General features: G+C 37.0%; 1 pseudogene; it reads right to left on the bottom strand.

The window, feature by feature from the left end:
• The window catches only part of LOC127434531 (cyclic nucleotide-binding domain-containing protein 1-like), a 102,588-nt pseudogene that overhangs the window by 11,604 nt on the left and 70,614 nt on the right, over positions 1–20,370 (bottom strand).

Below are 20,370 nucleotides of genomic sequence, written 5' to 3'. Positions count from 1 at the left end.
TAAGGCCAATATTACTACAGTGGAAACCTTATGAAGGAAAATGCACATAGTGTGATTTCAAGTTCATCGGTTGGCCGCAGTCTCGACTCCGTTTCAGTCTCTGTTAATTGTGCGCGTCTTAGAAATCTAATCCTGTCATGAGTAACGTTAACTAAGATAATATATTATACACATTTTCCACTTTTTAAAATGCCTGTTAATACATCAACACCAAATGTTTCACACAGTTCACACGTAAGGATTCATAAACCAACCTGAGAGCAATGTTGAATTCCTGGCCAGAGAAGTTTAGATTTAATAGCGGAGCTCGTCTGCCCATCTCTTAAAGCTGACCACATTTACATCCATATCGCCAATGAAGGTAATTGCATGGTTTAGCTTTTATCCCCAAACAGTTCAAATGCCCCAAAGAGGTTTAAATACTTGTAAATCTATTCAGAATATGCCTGCACACGGAGGACTGCAGATAAACCAAAACATGCACTTTTCTCTTCTAGAAATATAGAGCTCGCTCTTGCTGTTTATTCCACTGCATTTTGCTAATTTTGCATATGTAATTGAACTAAATAATTTTGTCCTCCGTATTATGTAAAATGTGTGCACACAAAATAAGCCTTGAGTGTAGCCTTGAATAAAACTTTTTGATATAGATTTACGGTGCTTTCACCTGTTTATAGGCTTAAAACATATTTTCTAATTTATTTTATTGTTTGTGTTTGTAGGCTTTTTAATATTCGCTGCAAAATGTGTGATTGACCTTTTGCAATTGCTTGACACCTCGTGCCTCCAGAATAACATTGCACACTGCACAGACTAGGCTAAATGAAAATTCTGTTTCAGCAGATATTAATGTCAGCAATACTAGGAGAATCCAAAGTTGAAAACACATTCCACAGTTAATGTAGCCAATATATCTAGCTTCATCTGGGGAGAAAAATAAAAATAAATCAATAATATAATTAAATAGAAATAATTATTATTAGGCTATACAAATAATTATTATTATTAATAACAATTATAATAATAGTAATAATAATATAAATAGGCCTAAGGCATAAGTTATGTACAGAAACTATAATGTAAGAAAGTTACATTTTAAAATAAGTTTTGAGGCACTATCCGATGGTTCTATCCGAATACAGAGACAAATACAAATAATTTTGTCATAGTAACAAATACAAATTCAGATACAGATAATGGCTTCCCTGCACATCTCTAATACCTAATGCATTAACTAGTGTTAAGAAAAAAATCTTACCATATCTTCACATCCTTTAAACAAGTTAAATTTACTTGAGAAGTAAAAATTAATAAAATATTAAGACTTGTTTTCAGAGAGCATATCTTTAGATTGTTTTTCCTACATCATTTGCAAATTGTAAAAGTATATTGTATATTGCGATAATGCATATCACATATCCATTATTGATATTGTTCTTGCAAAACAAGATTTTTTTTTTTTCTGTCATCATATACTCACCCTGATGAGGTTCCTAACCTGTTTGACTGACTTTTTTATATGGAACACAAAGAAATTCAAAAGAATTTTGAAACTACTCATACCCATACAATGGAAGTGAAAAGGGAATAAGACTGTCTGTCCCTAACATTCTGCTTAACAACTACTATGAAAACAATTTATGTTTCATAGAAGAAAGTCAGTCATACAGGTTTGGAACAAAATGTGCAAATAATGACAGAATTTTCATTTTTGGGTGAACAATCCAAGATGATGTTTTATGATGTTTGAATAACTGTGCTAGAGGCATCAAAAACTTGATTGCACATAAAAAAAAAAAAATAAATAAATACAAATTCCTGTCAAAAATTATTAAAAGAAAGTCAAGCAAAAATAAACTGATAAAAGCGACCCACATGAAAGTCTGTGTATAATTAGCAAACTGCTTGTCACTATAAACTGTACCAGAGAGAAACAAAACACTGGAAATGTTCTCAGCAGCAATACATGAGGAAAGACAGGCAGAATCTATGAAGATACGCATCTCTCTAATCCTTTTCTGTCTTGGAAAACAATCATTTTCATGCCACTCCTGCTACTAACACCTGTGACGGAGGAATCTCCATGTCTCCAATAATCATCCCCACCACCCTCCTGAAGCTGGCCTGTGTCCAGGCTCACAACAGTGGTTAAGAGTAGATGCGCGTAAATGGAACATTGTTGTCAAGTTGTGATGAGGCGCACCTGGTGCCTATTGAGCCTTGTCACTGCTGCCATAAATCCACTGTTGTGACTCTCCTTCAGTGAAACTATTTCCATGAGTACATATATTAGGTGGCCTAAAGCCCCATTCAAAAATTAACATTCTGCAAGGGAGAGCATTTTATATAACCGGAAGAAGTGCTCATTGCATCACATCAAGAAGAACGATCTATTAAAATATTAATCAAACTCACCAAGAATGACGACAGTATCTGACATGCATTGTTTTATTGTATCCCTGCATGTGGATACAGACAAATGATATAGAATAGTAAAATCCCTCATAACATTATAACTTGTGTTTTGCCTGCACCTGACACCAGTATCTCACAGGAGATGGATGATGAGCGCTCCACTGCCTTCTAGCTCATTGGTAGTCACTCCCAAATATCGCTCATCATTTGCAAAAAGTTTTCTCAACCTTGTTGTGTAGTTCACCACACCCACAACTTGTCGCGAACGGTCACTGTTGCTCGTGTCGACGGAAGTTGCTGTGCTCTCATTGAAAATTAATGGCATCCTGTGGCTTTGTCATTCTGTGCCGCTTGTGGTGTGAACGGGGCTTAAGTGGTCCAGAATGCATTATCATAGTCATAAACCCTATTCAGATGGGGTTATTTTTAGATGTGGAGGTGGGGTAATGCAATAATGACCAGAGCTTCTCTGTGATTTTAATCCTGTCCAAATCAGTCATATCAGTAATCTCTCTGGACTTTTAACGGACTGCGCATTCCCACGGTGTTAAAACTTACGAAGTGCGAAGTGACGTGCTAGTAATAAGCCATTGTCAGGACACTCTGCACTGTCCTGCCTGCGAGCCCGTTAATGTTCTCTGTTCCTCATGTCTCCCAAGAGTCTAAAGAGACAGTTGGTTAATGAGAAGACACCAGAAAATGAAAAGATGTACTTCACATCTTCAGATAACTCTGGCTGTTGCATATGGACTGAGGCATATTTTTATCAAGCAATTTATGCTGTCAAGCATTTACAAATGGTGTTTGCTTTGGGTTAGGAAAATTAGAAAAGTACACAATTATTTTATAGATGTTTGTCCTGAAAACGAATCCTGTCTGAATAGGGCTATTGTTTAGAAGCAGCTCAGCTATATTCAAAATGGAATCCTAGCTTAGTCCAATTGAGCACGACACAGTATACACTGTATACTACCGACTTTTTAAAAAATGGTAAGTGAAACAGTATGCGTTAAGCAACAATAAATGCTTCAAACAGTTGTGTGAAACATTGTTTGTTTATGGCACAAATTTTTGGTAACAGGCATTTAAGTACTGAGGTTTTTACCACCACAGTAACGCAAAAATGCACGTTTAGTATGTTTGGCCAGACCGTGCGTTGGCCAAGTGCTTGAATCTATGAGTGCGTACTTGTTCAAAGTATGTTTCTGGCCTAAGAGTACTGTTAGCACACCTCTTCTCGCTACAGTACAAAATGTTCACAATTAATTTTAATACATAGGTTTAGGGGTTTGTCCCTAACCCCAACGCTGCCTAACCCTAAACTAACCCTAACTCAACCTATCCCTAACCCTAATTATAAGCCTAAGCAAGCACCACTAATGAAACTTAAAAAGGGGAAATAAATACAGTAAAATTCTATAAGAAATTGTGTCCACTTCTGCCTAAGCATTACAATCCAACTGCGCCGGAAAGCAGAACCTGAGGGATGTTTCCCGGGAACAAATTTTTGTTTAGGATGAGGTTAAAGTATATTTCCAAATAAAGAATCACCACTGACAATATCTATGTAGGAAACCAGCCAAATGTGAGAGAACAAGATCCCTTCTTTATTTGCAGCTAATTCAACATTGTTTACTCCCTCCCCTTTCTAATTATTGGCATTAGAGGAACAACATTTAATGTTTATGGAGGAAATTATCTGAGAGGATGGTTATTAGGATTTGTCTTTCTTTGTTTCTAAAACTTTTCTTTTTAACCCTTCAACTGACTTGATCTATAAGGTCTGCTGCTAAAGCAATCTCTCTCTCTGTCTGCCTTTACTCATTTTCAGACATTGGTGAATTTCCCCTCATTTAATTGAATGACTGCCTGTCATTGCATTTCCAAACTTAAACAGCAAAGTAAATATTGAATTGGGAACAGAATGGGAACTTTCGTCTGCAACAATGTAATTTCTCAACAAACACATAACACTGTCTGCCCTCTCATAGAATGTGGTGGCTTTCCTCCTCAAAGTGCAAAAATAGAAATTCAGAGTAAACACCTCGACCAAGTGCAATGATCCCTCCAAAAAAACATTCTTTTCTCATTGAGTTCTCAAGAGGAGACGCAGCGATGCATTAAAACTCTCTCTGGAAAGAGGCTCCGTACCAAATGATTGGTTTGGACTCTTGAAAGGGAAGTTGCATTATTTGTTTGGGACTAAACATATGTTTCCACTTTCCTCCTCAGTTAGTGACCCAGGAGCCAGGCAAATGTTCTCCCTCAATCCACCCGCCTTCTATTTAGACCATAATAGACTTACATGAGACTTCATTTGAAACTCACAATGCATTGCATCTGTTATTAGCATCACTATTTGTACGGCCTGAAATATATTTTATGCTTTTGTGCTTTCTGTATTTATGAGTGGGGGTCTGTGGGTTAGTGAGTTGACTGCTATGGGTTTTTCAATAGTCGATTGGGATAATAATATCTAGAAAGCAGAGTGGCTAATGGCTGAAATAAATGTCATATAATACAGATTAATGATAGAATGTTTACGCAATCCTGAAATGGAATTCACTCAAAAATACTGAAAAAAATGCACATTATCCACTGACATGGCTGTCAATACATTTTGGAACCAACGCAAGGGGAACTAACCCTTCCAGAGAATTCATGGTTATCCAACAAGATTACATGGAAAATCAACATTACTTCCGAATGTTTATGTACCTTGAAATCAACTCCATGCTGCAGAATTACTGACAAGCGGCATTCCCAATCAGACATTTTTGCATCAATTCAAAGTGTTCAACATTCCCTCTAGCACTATTGATAGTGCAATGCATGAGTAACCTCCGAGACAGGGGTTTGGGCTTGTGGGAACATGGAAGTAATCACATTCACATGAACAATGGATAATGTGATTCAGAGTTTGCATTTTCGGTCTATAATTTTTACTCCACTGACAGTTAGGGTTAGGGTTGGGGTTTAGGTTAGGAAGTAGGGTTAGTAAAATATGCATTCCTGTTGACTGTATTACATCATTTACAAATAAAAATACAACTCGCTTTTAGTGCTACACTGAGGGCATGTCAGTCAGAAACTTGAGCTCACACATTCAACAACACTTCGGCTAGCATCGGCCACTGGGGTCAGTGTTACGAATTTCTTTAAGCACAGACTGATTTCAGAATCACAACTTTCGACCCACTGTTGAAGGTTTTTAGCCATTGCCAACCATTTCAAAGTGGCTAAATATCAGCCAATTAATCAGTCTGGATGAAATATTGGTGTATCATTAATTTAAACCATGAGAAATTGACAAAAAGGCTAAACATGTAGTTGATTGTAGGGCATTCTTTACGATATTTTTCAATGACCTGGAAGAGGACAATTAAACAGGCATCCAATAGACTTATATTGAAGGAGTCACTTTATTGTAACAAAGAGACTTTGGGGTGGACTTTTGTGACATGGACCCTTAGAAGCTTCATATAGAAACAAAAACACACAGAACACCTTAGCAATCTGACAGCAACACCCCGGTAAACACCCATTCTGAAGTACAATGTTCACCCAAAAATCTTTTAAATGCACTATTATAAGGCTACAATATTACTGATTTGTGATTCAATGAAAAACAAAGGCAAACTCTATGTTAAACAATGGACGACAAATATGTACGAGTATCCATATGTAATAAATGGTGTGAGACTTCTAGACATAGATGATAAGCATCTAATGGGCTGAGAAGGCTAGGGAGGGGCCAGTCTTGGGCAGACGGATTCGCTGTGTCTTTGCTGTGTTTGAATGTAATGTATTGTGGTGATGGTGGGGGCAGTATGATGGATGTTCTGCCGGCTACAGAGGTTTTGGTCTGGAGCGAGACAGGCACTATGCCAGAATGATTGCATTGTTTATCCATTACTATCTCCGTTCATGTCAGGCTAAGGGAAAACAATGGTGGATGTCACTGGGTGCATTCATGTGCATTTGTCTGTCAGTGAAATATCGGCTTCCTGTTGTAGTGTAAACATTAATTATGAGGTCATTGGACCTGTGGTAAATGAAGCACAATGACACGAAACACCCACGGTGTATTTACTAATTAGTGCAGTGAGGATTCCACATGAAAATTTCTGCTTTTTAATGCTACTTATTTACATATATTAGTTAGTTGCATATGCTTCTTGGTACAATTTTTTATTTTAATTTTTTTTGTATACTTTGTTTTTTGTACATTTACCTTGGTATTCTTTAAAGTACCTTCAAGTACTTTGCAAATATCATTTCTGTGGGCACCCTGTTCATACCATGTTGTTCCATTTTTCATGGTAGTATCATGGTTTTCTTAGAAGTACCTTGGAGAACCATGTAAATATCATATTTTTTGAACACGTACAGTACCATTATAGTGCCATGGAAGTACTTTGAAACATGAGCATGGCCATTATTCAGCACCCTGCCATATATCAGGGTACTATGGTATTACCAACTAATACCATTACTACCATGAATGAGCCTGAGTACCTTTTTGTAAGGGTAATTTCAGTAACGATAGAAAAAACAAAGGCCAGCAAGTGCAACAGAAAGTTCAGAGGTCATTTGAAGTGTGTTATCTTTCAAAACATTTTGTTATCGAATACTCTCTATACGTCACATACTGACACGTTTGTTCTCTTTGGTAGTCACATGACCTATTCCAAACAATCGTACCAAACGGAAACATACGAACACTCCACCTAACAAAATATTGCCATGAATGCTCACCTGCCAGAGTATTATTACATTAGCATGGAAAAACATTGACCAAAAGGACTTTGAAATTGAACTAAAACAAAAGACCAAAACATTAAGTATCCTGCTCAGACATTTTAATATTGAAATGGGACCTGTTTTAATTTATTTATCTGGACGTTCTGGTAACACTTTATTTTGATGGTCCCCCTACAGATATTCAGCTGACTATAAGTGACTTATCAACTGACTTGCTATAGCTAGAAAACAATGTTTCAACAAACATTCAGTAGACTTTCAGTAGCCTGTATATAGATCTATATTAATGACCTTCTTACATTTCTTTGCTTACCTGCTCGTTTTATTATTTCACATTTAGTTACCCAAAGGTTTTTTTTTTTTTTTTTTTTTTTTTTGTGGAAATGCTCTACTGACTGTATGTTGCATATTCATTTCCTATCAGTACAAAGTCACTTTAATGTAGTATCAATTGTTCATCTATTGTTACCAAGGGTCCATCAAAATAAAGTGAACATCTAAGGAATACAGTTAACTGACTGCTACATGTCTCCTTTTTTTTAAAACAGACTATCAACAGATGGTAAATACCAATACTGATAATAACACACAGGAATAGCAGCACCACATTGCATCCAGCACATAGACTGTATGTAAAATAAATATAAATGTACAGAAGTCATTGTTTTGTCTAATAATTTTAATGAACTGATGTTCTCAACAATAATGTAAGTAGGTCATTAATAAAGATCTATATACAGGCTACTGAAAGTCTACTGAACGTTTGTTGAAACACTGTTTACTAGCTATAGAAAGTCACTTATAGTCAGTTGAGTCTCTGTAGGGGGACCATCAAAATAAATTGTTACCGAGTTTCTTAATGAAAATTAAATGAATATTCCGAGTTAAATTAAAGTTAAGCTCAATCGACAACATTTGTGGCATAATATTGAATGCCACAAAAATTAATTTTGACTCGTTCCCCCTTTGGCACTTACAACGGAAGTGAATGGGGGACAGTTTTGAACATTAAAATACTCACTGTTTCAAATGTTTAGCCACAAGACATAAACAATACATGTGTTAACATGATTTTAGTGTTATAAAATCACTTACTAACCTTTTTTTGTGTAACGTTATAGCCAATTTTACAACTTCGTTGCCATGACTATGTAATGTCAACAAACCTTAAAACGACTGTAAACATTTTGATTTAAACAAATTTACAGCTTAAATAATACACGACAGAAGAATTAATGTAAGTGCTTTAATAAAATAATAAGCTTCACATTTCTGCCTTTAAACCCTCCAAAAATTGGCCATATTCACTTTCAATGTAAGTGTCTCACTGTAACCTCAATTTGTTTTATTTATTTATTTTTTTAAAGGAGGGGTGAGTCAAAATTAATATTTGTGTCAATCAGCATTATGCCACAACTGCTGCCGATTGAGCTTAAATTATATTGAACCCAGAAGTATTCGAAAAAGCAGCTGAAATTACGATTTCTATTTATGCATTTGGCAGACATTTTTATCCAAAGCGATTTACAGTGCATTCAAGGTATACATTTTATTAGTTTGTATGTTCCCTGGAAACTGGACCCATAATCATGTTGTTGCTATCACCAAGATCTACCAGTTGAGCTACAGGATACCAGTATTCATATACATATCATAATTTAGATATCATAGGCCCAAATCAAGTCAATGCACAGATTTAAGACTGGAAGTCCAATGTTCTTCTAATTTCATGTAGGAACACAACATGATGTTTAAAAAAAAAAGAAAGAAAGAAAGAAAAAATATATATATTATGAAATTTGTTGATGTCATGATGAACATGCTAGAATATTGTGTTTTATGCATATGGGTTAGTATGGGAGAATCGCCTGTTTATACGAGTGTCTGAAATGGGCCACATTTAAGTCATGTAAACAACCTCAAGCAAAATATTCGTATTTGAGCAGAAAAGCAGAATTGGGCACTTTGGCTTGAAGTCTGAACATAGCCATAAAAACTGTGGAAGGTCAGTCATCTAAGGTCAGACACAATCATCTATAGACAGACATAGACTAAATAAGTGTTTTAGGTTATAAAAAGAATCAGAGCTGTTTTCCTAAAGGAATCTGAGATTAGCCATCCCCAACGGGGGCACTTAAATTTCCCTGAACCTAAACAAACTTAAAGTATTCTAGGCTCACAGTTTCCATACAAATTTATTAATTCATGGCCAGTCAGACGGGAGCTGACACAAGGCAGTTGCAGCAGTATTTAGTTAAAGAACTAAATCATCAAAGTTTCTAGGATGCATGCGGGAAAAGGCAGTCTGATAGATACCATGCAATAATTTAAGACCCTTTCGTTGTTTTTGATTTGTTGATGTTTAAAGACCTTTTCACTTGTTTACATCATGATTTGAGCAGTCTGTTACAAATAATCAGCCAGATGACTTCATGACCGACCTGACAAGCATGGAACCGAGGGAAAATTGAGACTCTCACAATGAGTGCATTTACATGCACATTCTTGGGGCAAGATCATAAACTATTTAAGAATAAACAGATCAGCACAAGTAGATTTTTGCCAGAATTTTTACCTCGATTTTAACTCTGCATGTAAACACCTTTACCGATGTTCTTACCGTCTTATTTAATGTTTCATTGTCAAAACCATAGAATAACTCGATGATTTCAAAAGACATGTAAACATGGTTTTCTTCCTTTGTCGGATTTATGTTAAGAAGCCGACTTTGATAGTCAGCAGTGTATTGTTATGCTTGTAAATGCACTTATTATTAAACACATGCACACACACACACACATGCTCGAGTAACTTGCAATTGTTTGAATGGCAACTGACAGGGGCTTATTTGCCCTTTTGTCACTGGGAGACTGTGACGTGAGAACTTGTGACAAAAGAGCACAAAGCTTCATTTGAAAGGTTACAGAGAAAAGAACAAAATAGTGAAGAATTATTGTCACTGCTAGTGGGTGATGGCTGGATCTTTCTGGATTTGTAGGTGAAGTGATTGGATCTTTGTGGATTGGTGGCCACCCACAAGTTTGATTCACCCTTGGCAGTGCTGTGCAGAAGAACCTGGGCTCCCATTTTGTCAATCCAAGTGGATTTAATTGTCAGTAAGCGGTATGAAATCCCTGTGGCTCACATAAGCATTGAGAAAAAACTGTACATTGTCAAAATTCAAAATGAAGATATTCTTTTTATGCAGATTTTTCAGCAGGGGAAAATAGATGCTTGAATTCTAGTGTCTCTGGAGCTGTGTCTCTGGAGCAGGGAGTATGAGATCCAAAATACCATTTCCAGCAAAAACAGAAGATAAAGATTTAGACACTGAATTCCCTTGAGTTCATAGTCTGGTTGTCTTCTACATTAAGGCAGTAGAAATGTCTGGATGGGTCATTGTGTGTATGTATGAGTGTGTGAGTCAGAGTTGGAGTCAAGACCAGACCCTCCAAGACCCAGACAAAAACCTGTTGGTCCAGGAACCAGGCTATCAAATTTAATGAACTTAAATAGACAGCCATTTTGTACAGTGGCCAAGTAGCCACTGAGAGCCGTGGAACTATAATGAATTTTTAGAAATGGTGAAGATACCAAGCTGGCCTGTGGTTAAGGTAATTATCACCTTTTAGTGGAATGGAAATAGGCTGCAGTCTAGTCTGAGACCTAGATCAATCAAGTTTTGAGACCCAGATCAAGGCTATGTTGACCAAGGCTATGTACAGTATATGGTCTTGAGAAGTCTCAACATCAAGTACACAAGATCAAGACTCCAACTCTGGTGTATGTGGATGTGTATGTGTAAGTGTTTTTGTTTATTTGCCAATATTCATGGACTTCTTGATCTTCCCAATTACTCTTCTTGGACTTTTTTTATAAGTCCATTTGCCACTTCCTGGGTGAATGCCATTATGAAACAGAGCATCAGAAAGTATCTTACTCTGTGGGAAAGAGAAAGAGAATATCTGCTCAGAGAAAGAAATTAATGGATTTTTTTTATTTTTTTTTTTATTTTTTGCATTAGTACCATAGCTATTATACCACAACAATAGCTTAAGTACTTTCACAAAATGTTCATTTTAAAGTCCTTTGATTAGTAATACAATTTGTGCAGTTGAGGTTATTTATATCATTTACTCACTTATTATAAGCACTTCACATAAATGAGGTAGAGGTGAAAGAATATCTTAATCTCTCTGAAAAGACTTGACTTAAATGGTTTGGTCACTTTTAGTAAAAAGTCACACTTCAGACCAGGGGCGGACTGGCCGTCGGGAGCACTGGGCATTTTCCCGGTGGGCCGCTGGGTAATTTTGGCCGGCCCATTGCTGCGCAAGTGCCGGCCCGTCCTACAGGCGATATAGGCGGCTGCCCTGGGCTCCAACATGCCCATCCGGACCCCATTACAGAGTGAACATTAAAAAACATTCTAAGGTAAGGCCAATACAATGGCTTTTATTTTGAAATTACTTATACATCTTGGGGTATTTCCTAAGTACGGGTTAACTCCATACCTCATGTGGACCTCATTATTTGACATACAAATCACAATAATGGTCACAACCAAACACAGCATATTATGCATAAGATGAGCTCTGAATAATCACAAAATGACAAATAACTGCAAATTACAACAAATACAATAACAGCAGCATATATAAAATCAGCAATGAGCAGTACATATCCATTTGCATAATTTATTCATACTGCAAAGCATTACTGGGAGCTGAAGTGTGGCTTGCTGAATAATGCTCATGCCTGATAAAAATGCAGAAAATAAGTCATGAAAAATATTACTTTGTGGCTATTTGAGTCTTTGAGGCTTACTTTGTTAGCACAAACAGCGCTTGTCAAAGCACTGGGCTTTTCAAATTTTTCAAGAATAATCTGGGGAAGGAATTAAAACACTGCAGATATAAAAATGCAACAACCTCAGAGTGCAAATATGAGCAATTAATCTGCAAACTTTATATTTATATATATATATATATATATATATATATATATACATTTTATGATCTTGTATAGCTATACAGTATATACAGTACATATATAATACATTATTTTTATACTTGTTGTTTCAACAACCTCATATTAACTAAGACAATAGTTTATTTGCACTTGTAGAAAACAGTTTAAAGGTGATTAAGATCTTTAAAAACTGAGCTATAAAGTGCTTATTTTAGTGCTTTCTCTAAATGTTTTAAAGTTATGAAAATTTTTGCATTGTGGGGCCCGTTGTCATGACTAGCAGTCATTAGAAATGACTAATAACAAAAATTTTAAATTTGAAATTTGAGCCAGAAAATCGAACCAATGAGCCAGTGTTTTATGGTGTGGTGTGTTGTGTTGTTGGTGGGCTGCACTGGGCCAGAAAGCCCAGGGCCACTTTTTAGTCCCAGTCCGACCCTGCTTCAGACTGTCTAAATAAGAGAACTTTTCAGATCTGCTTTCACCATAGTACAGTTTCATAGTGCAGTGATAGTGTTAGGACCAGGTATTGATACAGATTGACAGATTCTATTCTGATTTACAAGCTCTCAATTTGATTCCAGTTTCGATTTTTGTTAACAAACTAACAAAAACCTATGGTGAGGGCAGGAAACCAGAGGGTATTTATACATAGAAGGATGATGATGGAACACGGAACATCTGTGGAAGATGGAGGGCAGGTGAGGGTAATCAGCAAAAGTGCATCCTGGGAAATTAAGTCCATGAATAAGGGGAAAACAAAGGGCAGTTCATGACAGGTATATACATAAACAATTATATTTATATGGTACTCCACGGTACTACAAATAATATGGAATTAACATGTTACACAGCTCTTTCTAAAGAGTTTTTTGCCTTTCTGTTCTTTTTAGTGTCGTGCTATCTGTTTTTCCTATTCCTATTATTTCCCTGGAATAAAGGTCGAAATTTCAGCCCAACAACAAGAGTGTTTCTTTTTTCCGTCAGTATAATTTGCCAAGTGCCATGTGTTTAGTATCAAGCCCATAAGTTATTTTAAAAAACCTCTCGTCTGACACCCCTAAACACATGATGCAGATTACAGAGAGTTACTGTGTCTGCCTGATGACAAATGAGTCCGTCCAAAGAGACTGTTTACAAGCTGCTGTGTTTGGCTTACATATATTTTACATTATCTGATTATAATAGTATTGTTTATTTCATGCCACATGCTCAAAAAAAAAAGTTACCTAAAAACATGCCATCATGAACAATCACATATTACACAAACAGTAAACACATATCCACCTCGGCCCGAGGAGTGTGCATGATTCATGTTCACTATTTGTTTCCCTTGAATTATGTCAATATTTTTAGATTATTAAAGTGAATGACACTGTCGTGTTTGTTTTACTGAAAAAGTTCAATCTGTTATAGCACTCACTACACCCAAATTATGGAATAATTTAGCCTGCAGGCAGAAACATTTGAAAGAAGCGTAATCAAATTAATGCAAAGACGGCATTCCAATTTTATTTGCATTACAGACGACATGTACACCTTAATCAGGCCTTAATCAGAGGTTTTGGCACCATTTTGGCACATGCATGCTAATTAAACTGTTTAATGATGCATGGTTTTCCTTTCTTGCCTTCAATAGTTAATCAGACTTTACACCATAGCATGTAAACTGTAAATATGAATTAAATGGTTCTATAACCAATCCCTGTACACAGCTTAATCGGAATAGTTTTTAAAATCAAGAAAAGTAATGGGCAACTTCACTCTTAATAGCTAATCTATCAGATTAACCATTATACTGAATAATCACCGGCTGCCAGAGACTGCACTTTTGCCAGCGACTATTTACATAAACCTATTTTTCCTGCCTGGCACTCTTGATGGAAGCAAACTGCAAAAGCAACAGACAAGCTTCAAATCTCATTGCAAAAACAAACAGTTTAAAAGTGTGCATGTGTGCTTTAATAAACGGTGTGTTTCTGTTGGCCTGGTACATGCTGTTGGTGGAGTATAATGATGAGAGAATGAGAAACAGGTGTGAATGTGCACAGGATGAGGAGTGAGGTGAGGTCACATGACTGCAGAGAATTTAGAAAGGCTGGATCTCATGCAAAGTCAGTCAAGGAGCATGGCTGCATCCCAAGTCGAATTGTACATTAGAAGATTAGAATTAGAGAAATAAAAATCATAGCATGTTAAAAATAGTAAGCCAGAGGAGCTTGGATGGCATAATATTTCTGTTGGTTTTGTGAAGTACGCATCATTGCATACTTTCTAGGCTACAATTGCTCACAACGCTGTGCACTACAAATTTTACTTTTTTTTATTTTCAATCCAATATCAAGTACTACGAAGGACAATACTCTTGATACTGATAATAATACAGATACTTCTATTTAATGGAATATTATTGTGATTTCTGGGAATAGAAGAGCAATTACCATCTAACCATCTAACATTGTACTTTACAGCCATCAATCAAAATCAAATAAACTGAAAATGACCAGATTTATATTTTTATCACTTTTTAACAATAATTACATAACATAATAACTGAACTTTTCCTTTAAACAAACTTACAACAAATGTTACAAAAACTGCGGTGGCCATGAAGTGCAAAACAAAATAACCAATCTAAAAACACAACAGCAAATCCAAAGACAAAACAACATTCAGAAACACAACAGCAAATAATAAAACACAATGGCAAATCTGATAACAAAAGAGCAAATCAGAAAACACAACAGTGAATCCAGAAACAAAACAAACAAGTTAGAAAACACATAAGCAAATTAGAAAACACAACAGCAATTCAGTCGAAACTGAAAGGGTACTGTAGGTACCATAGCTTCTCACTGATTGGCTGTGAGGAGAATACCTAGTCCTTCCCTCAGGACTGGTTCTCTGCCCACTTGCGTGATTATTTCAAAATGCATTCCAAATGCTCAATTACAGAACATTTTGAGTGGTTTGTCAATCAGTAATTAAACAATTCACAAATTTGTACTAAACATTGCCAAAAGGTATTAAAATACTCTAAGAACAAAGAATATTTTAAGAGGAAAATGCCAATGATAGCATTTCTTAAGTGTAATAATTTAAATTATATTCAAACAGTAGGCTACATGCACATAGTATTTGGAGTCCTCCACATGTTTTTTGCTGGCATTAAAGGGATAGTTCAGCCAAAAATAAAAATTCCCTCATTATTTACTCACCCTCCTGGCATCCCAGATGTGTATGACTTGCTTTCTTCTGCTGAACACAAATGAAGATTTTTAGAAGAATATCTTAACTCTGTAGGTCCTCACAATGCAAGTGAATGGGTGCCGAAATTTTGAAGCTCCATAATCCACATAAAGGGAGTATAAAAGTAATCCATAAGGCTCCAGTGGTTAAATCTATGTGTTCAGACACAATATAATAGGTGTGGATGAGAAACCATAATCATAAATTCTCCTCCCTGCCCAGTAGGGTGCGATATGCACAAAGAATGCGAATCACCAAAAACAGGAGAAAGTGAAAGTGAAAGTGAAGTAAAAAGGACTTAAATATTGATCTGTTTCTCACCCACAACTATCATATCACTTCAGAAGATTTGGATTATCATCTGGATTACTTTTATGTTGCCCTTACATGGATTTTGAAGCTTCAAAATTTTGACACCCGTTCACTTGCATTATATGGATTGACAGAGCTGAAATATTCTTCTAAAACTCTTAGTTTGTGTTCTGCTGAAGAAAGAAAGTCATACACATCTGGGATGCCAAGAGGGTGAGTAAATCATGAGGGAATTTTTAATTTTGGGTGAACTAACCCTTTAACATTAACGATTAATCGACTTATTGGTTAATTTCTGTGCCAATCAATCATGAAAATATCTGAAAATTGACATCCTTACCAGCACATCTGAACAGATTTAAATAGAGCATTGCTGATGATCAGATCACTTCACAAAGAAATATTTACACACACACACAAAGCATCAGTCTCTTCTGTTTATGAGCACTGGGAGCTTCATACAGCTTAGGAATACAGCGTTACTCCAAGGACCAGACACACTAGACCATGAAATCTAGAACAGTGTTTCTCAACTGGTGGGTAAAGATTTGTTCTGATCTAAATAATAATAATAATAAAAATAATAATTATACTAACCATGTAATGGTGCATAGTTAAAATAGCCAAATAAATTATAAGATTAAAGGCTTATCAACTTTTAAAAGGGAGGAGAAACCACTTCACATTTCCTTTGTTGTTGATGTCACTTGGTAAAAGCTAGCCAAATTAGGCAAATGCCAACACGGACAGGTTGTGTGTCATACACTCATCGTTATTTCATTGTTTGATTTTGATTTATTTTTGTAGGACAGGTGCTGCATTGGGTCGCCTTGATGTCCATTGTAAAATCTGGGCCCTGAATTGTTAAAAACCAGTTGAGAACCACTAAAGTAGATGCCCTTCTTACCAAGAGGAACATTTGAGAGGACTGGGGCCAGCCTGGAAAGCATTTCGAATGAATTTTGCATGTACTAGAGGGGACCAGACCATGCTGTTAAATATCAGAACATGTGGTGTTATCATGTTTGGCAAATTGGCACATGAACACAGTGAAGGCAGAGTCTGGAGTCTATGAGAAAAAAGTAATAGTTGAACGGGTGTCTGGGAGTAAGTAAGGCTTGTGCATCTCTTGAAATCACTGCCTGATTTATGTTGTTTTTATTTTGTGTGTGTTCCAAAAGGGTTTGGCTTCATAATTCACTCCGTTGGGCATTCTACACTGACAACACACACCCTGAGCATTCTCTCAAGGAGGACACACAGTAATATGGGTTAAAGGGTCGAGGCGAAAAAAATAAGAGAACAACCTTCTCATGTTCCCATTTCTTCATCCTCTCCTGAGTCAGGCACTCCTTCTTGACTTCCTTCTGCACAAAGAAAAACATACATGTTAAACTAAAGCATCAAACAGCCCTGAAGGTGAAACGATGTCTATTTTATGTCTGTTGCTTCCCACTGGTACAGAATACAGCACAGCTGTAGGATTCTAGAAGAAAAAATCCCTTTCAAACTCTCAATAGACATTGAATTTTAGCAATAACATAAACCTTTCAAAACAGACCTTTAAAAAATGGTTTAGTTGCAGAAATACATGCAGAATTACACTACACACAATCCTGCAGTGATTTAAAAGACACTTTGCAAGTGATTATTTTTCAAGGGATCTTGAAAGCATGAAATGGACATATTTTCTTTCTTTTTCTTTAAATTTGTTTATTTATTTATTTATTTTATTTTTATTTATTTTTTTGCATTTTTGTAATGTTGTAATTCATGGTTGGTTTGGTTCAAGGCTTAGAACTCAATAATTATGTTTTTTTTTTTTATGCCTATGGCATATAATATGTATCCTATATTACAAGGGTTTATAACTCATAAAGGTCTTGCCAACAGTGTCGTCAGGTTTCCTTCCAAGTTGCAAATGTAATTTATGAAAATAAATCTAAAAAAAAAAAAGCAAATAAAGCAGTCACTTCTGGGGAAATTAGCGCAAAATATAAATAAGAATGGAAGTTGTAGCCAGTGGGGTAGTCACTTTTATTTTAAATGTAATAAATTACTTGCAGTTTAGAGCACGCAGAAAACATGCAAAACGCAAACTTCGTGTTTGCAGATGCATTATGTCTGGGAATGACAGCATGCCAGACAGTTCCGAAAGGTTAAAGTAGTCAATCATTTGCTTTACCTCTGGCATTTCAGAATGACCAGAGCTGATTGACCAAAGCAAATTATTAAATAATTCATGACTTGTTGAGGCAAAGTCACATGACTTTTTTTGATGTGCATCTAGGAATTTATTCAGTGTCAGTGCATGTGCATGTCTTCTTGCAGTATAAAAAATGTACAGCAATTTTTTACATTTAAAATGTATTTGCATTATTGGTGTTTCCATCCACCATTTTTATCAATATCACAAAATTTGCATAAAAATATGTAGATGGAAACCCAGCTTGTGATATGCTGCTAGATGTCCCTTTTCCATACCTCACTGAGCTTTCCACATATGGGCTGAGCTGTCTGCAGTATAAGAGATGTGGTCACTGGGTATAGCTCTGTGAATCGAGACAGGATTACATTTGAAGTCAGAAGTTTACATACATGTAGGTTGTCATTAAGTCATTAAAACTCATTTTTTAACCACTCCACAGATTTAATGTTAGCAAACTATAGTTTTGGCAAGTCATTTAGGACATCTATTTTGTGCATAATACAAGTAAGTTTTCCAACAATTGTTTACAGACAGATTGTTTGGACAATTCTAGAAAATGATGTCAAGCCTTTAGACAATTAGCCAATTAGCTTCTGATAGGAGTTGTACTGAATTGGATGTGTACCAGTGGATGTATACAGTTTGCAAGTGCACATGGGGACAAAGATCTTACTTTTTGGAGAAATGTCCTCTGGCCTAATGAAACAAAAACTGAACTGTTTGGCCATAATGACCATCGTTATGTTTGGAGGAAAAAGGGTGAGGCTTGCAAGCCGAAGAACACCATCCCAACCATGAAGCATGGGGGTGGCAGCATCATGTTGTGGGGGTGCTTTGTTGCGGGAGGGACTGGTGCACTTCACAAAATAGATGGCATTATGAGGAAGGAAAATTATGTGGATATATTGAAGCAACATCTCAAGACATCAGCCAGGAAGTTAAAGCTCAGTCTCAAATGGGTCTTCCAAATGGACAATGACCCCAGGCATACCTCCAAATTTTGTAGCAAAATGGCTTATGGACAACAAAGACAAGGTATTGGAGTGGCCATCACAAAGCCCTGACCTCAATCCAATAGAAAATTTGTGGGCAGAACTGAAAAAGCGTGTGCGAGCAAAGAGGCCTTCAAACCTGACTCCAGTTCTGTCTGGAGGAATGGGCCAAAATTCCAGCAACTTATTGTTAGAAGCTTGTGGAAGGCTCCCCAAAATGTTTGACCTAAGTTAAACAATTTAAAGGCAATGTTACCAAATACTAACAAAGTGTATGTAAACCTCTGACCCACTGGGAATGTGACGAAAGAAATAAAATCTGAAATAAATCATTCTCTCTACTATTATTCTGACATTTCACATTCTTAAAATAAAGTAGTGATCCTAACTGACCTAAGACAGGGAATGTTTTCTACAATTAAATGTCAGGAATTGTGAAAAACGTCATGGTTACTTGTGTAACCTCCGTTCCCTGATGGAGGGAACGAGACATTGTGTCGATGTAGTGACACTAGGGGGTCACTCTTGGGAACCCGAGTCACATCTGGTCTTTGATAAAAGGCCAATGAAAATTGGCGAGTGGTATTTGCATGCCACTCCCCCGGACATACGGGTATAAAAGGAGCTGGTATGCAACCACTCATTCAGGTTTTATGCTGAGGAGCCGATATAAGGTCCGGCCATTTCAGCGGGTAGTTCAACATTGTGGCAGGAGGGACACAACGTCTCATTCCCTCCATCAGGGAATGGAGGTTACACAAGTAACCATGACGTTCCCTATCTGTCACTCACTCGATGTTGTGTCGATGTAGTGACACTAGGGGTCCCTATACGAAACGCCACAATTGGCTGCACTGTGTTACGTGAACTGGCGGTGTGTGGTGGGAAGACTACTGTGTGCCTCATAGCCAGCACACCAGGTCGACACGTAACCTCCCCCAACATAGTTATGAGTGTCGAACAGCCCTTTGGGGACAAGTCGACTACTCAAGAGATAGAGACAGGCTTAACCCAGTCGTGGCCTCTTTTCCCCTTCTCTTTTTCCACTCCCTAAAAAAAGAAGGGGGATTATCTGACTGGGCCACCAGGTCTAGTCGGGGGGTGTCCCTCCCAAGGGAAAGACACCGCGGAGACCACACCTCGCCCAAAGAGAGGGGGGATATTTAAGTGGAAGAATACGTCACATGGTCTTTCCAACCATGTGGAGAGTCTTCAAGGTAGATCCTACCCAACGGGGGAGGAGTTACTACAAACATGGAGACTGGGGCAGAGAGGCTCTGCCCAAGGAAGACGCAGTTTGCCAATAGGGAAACTTATTAGCGGAAGATATATATCGCATGGGGTTAGCCTTACAGGGAACCGACACATGCGGAGCACCTACCCCAGAACAGGACTCTTAGTTAGCGCGTGCACTAGGCCGGCAGCGAGTCTCTCCGAAAACTCAACTGCCACAGGGCT

This window comes from Myxocyprinus asiaticus, chromosome 44 (genome assembly GCF_019703515.2).
Source record: "Myxocyprinus asiaticus isolate MX2 ecotype Aquarium Trade chromosome 44, UBuf_Myxa_2, whole genome shotgun sequence".
In the NCBI taxonomy this organism is placed as follows: domain Eukaryota; kingdom Metazoa; phylum Chordata; class Actinopteri; order Cypriniformes; family Catostomidae; genus Myxocyprinus; species Myxocyprinus asiaticus.
Note: the sequence above shows the minus strand (reverse complement) of the source record. Positions and strands in the feature narration are given on the sequence as shown.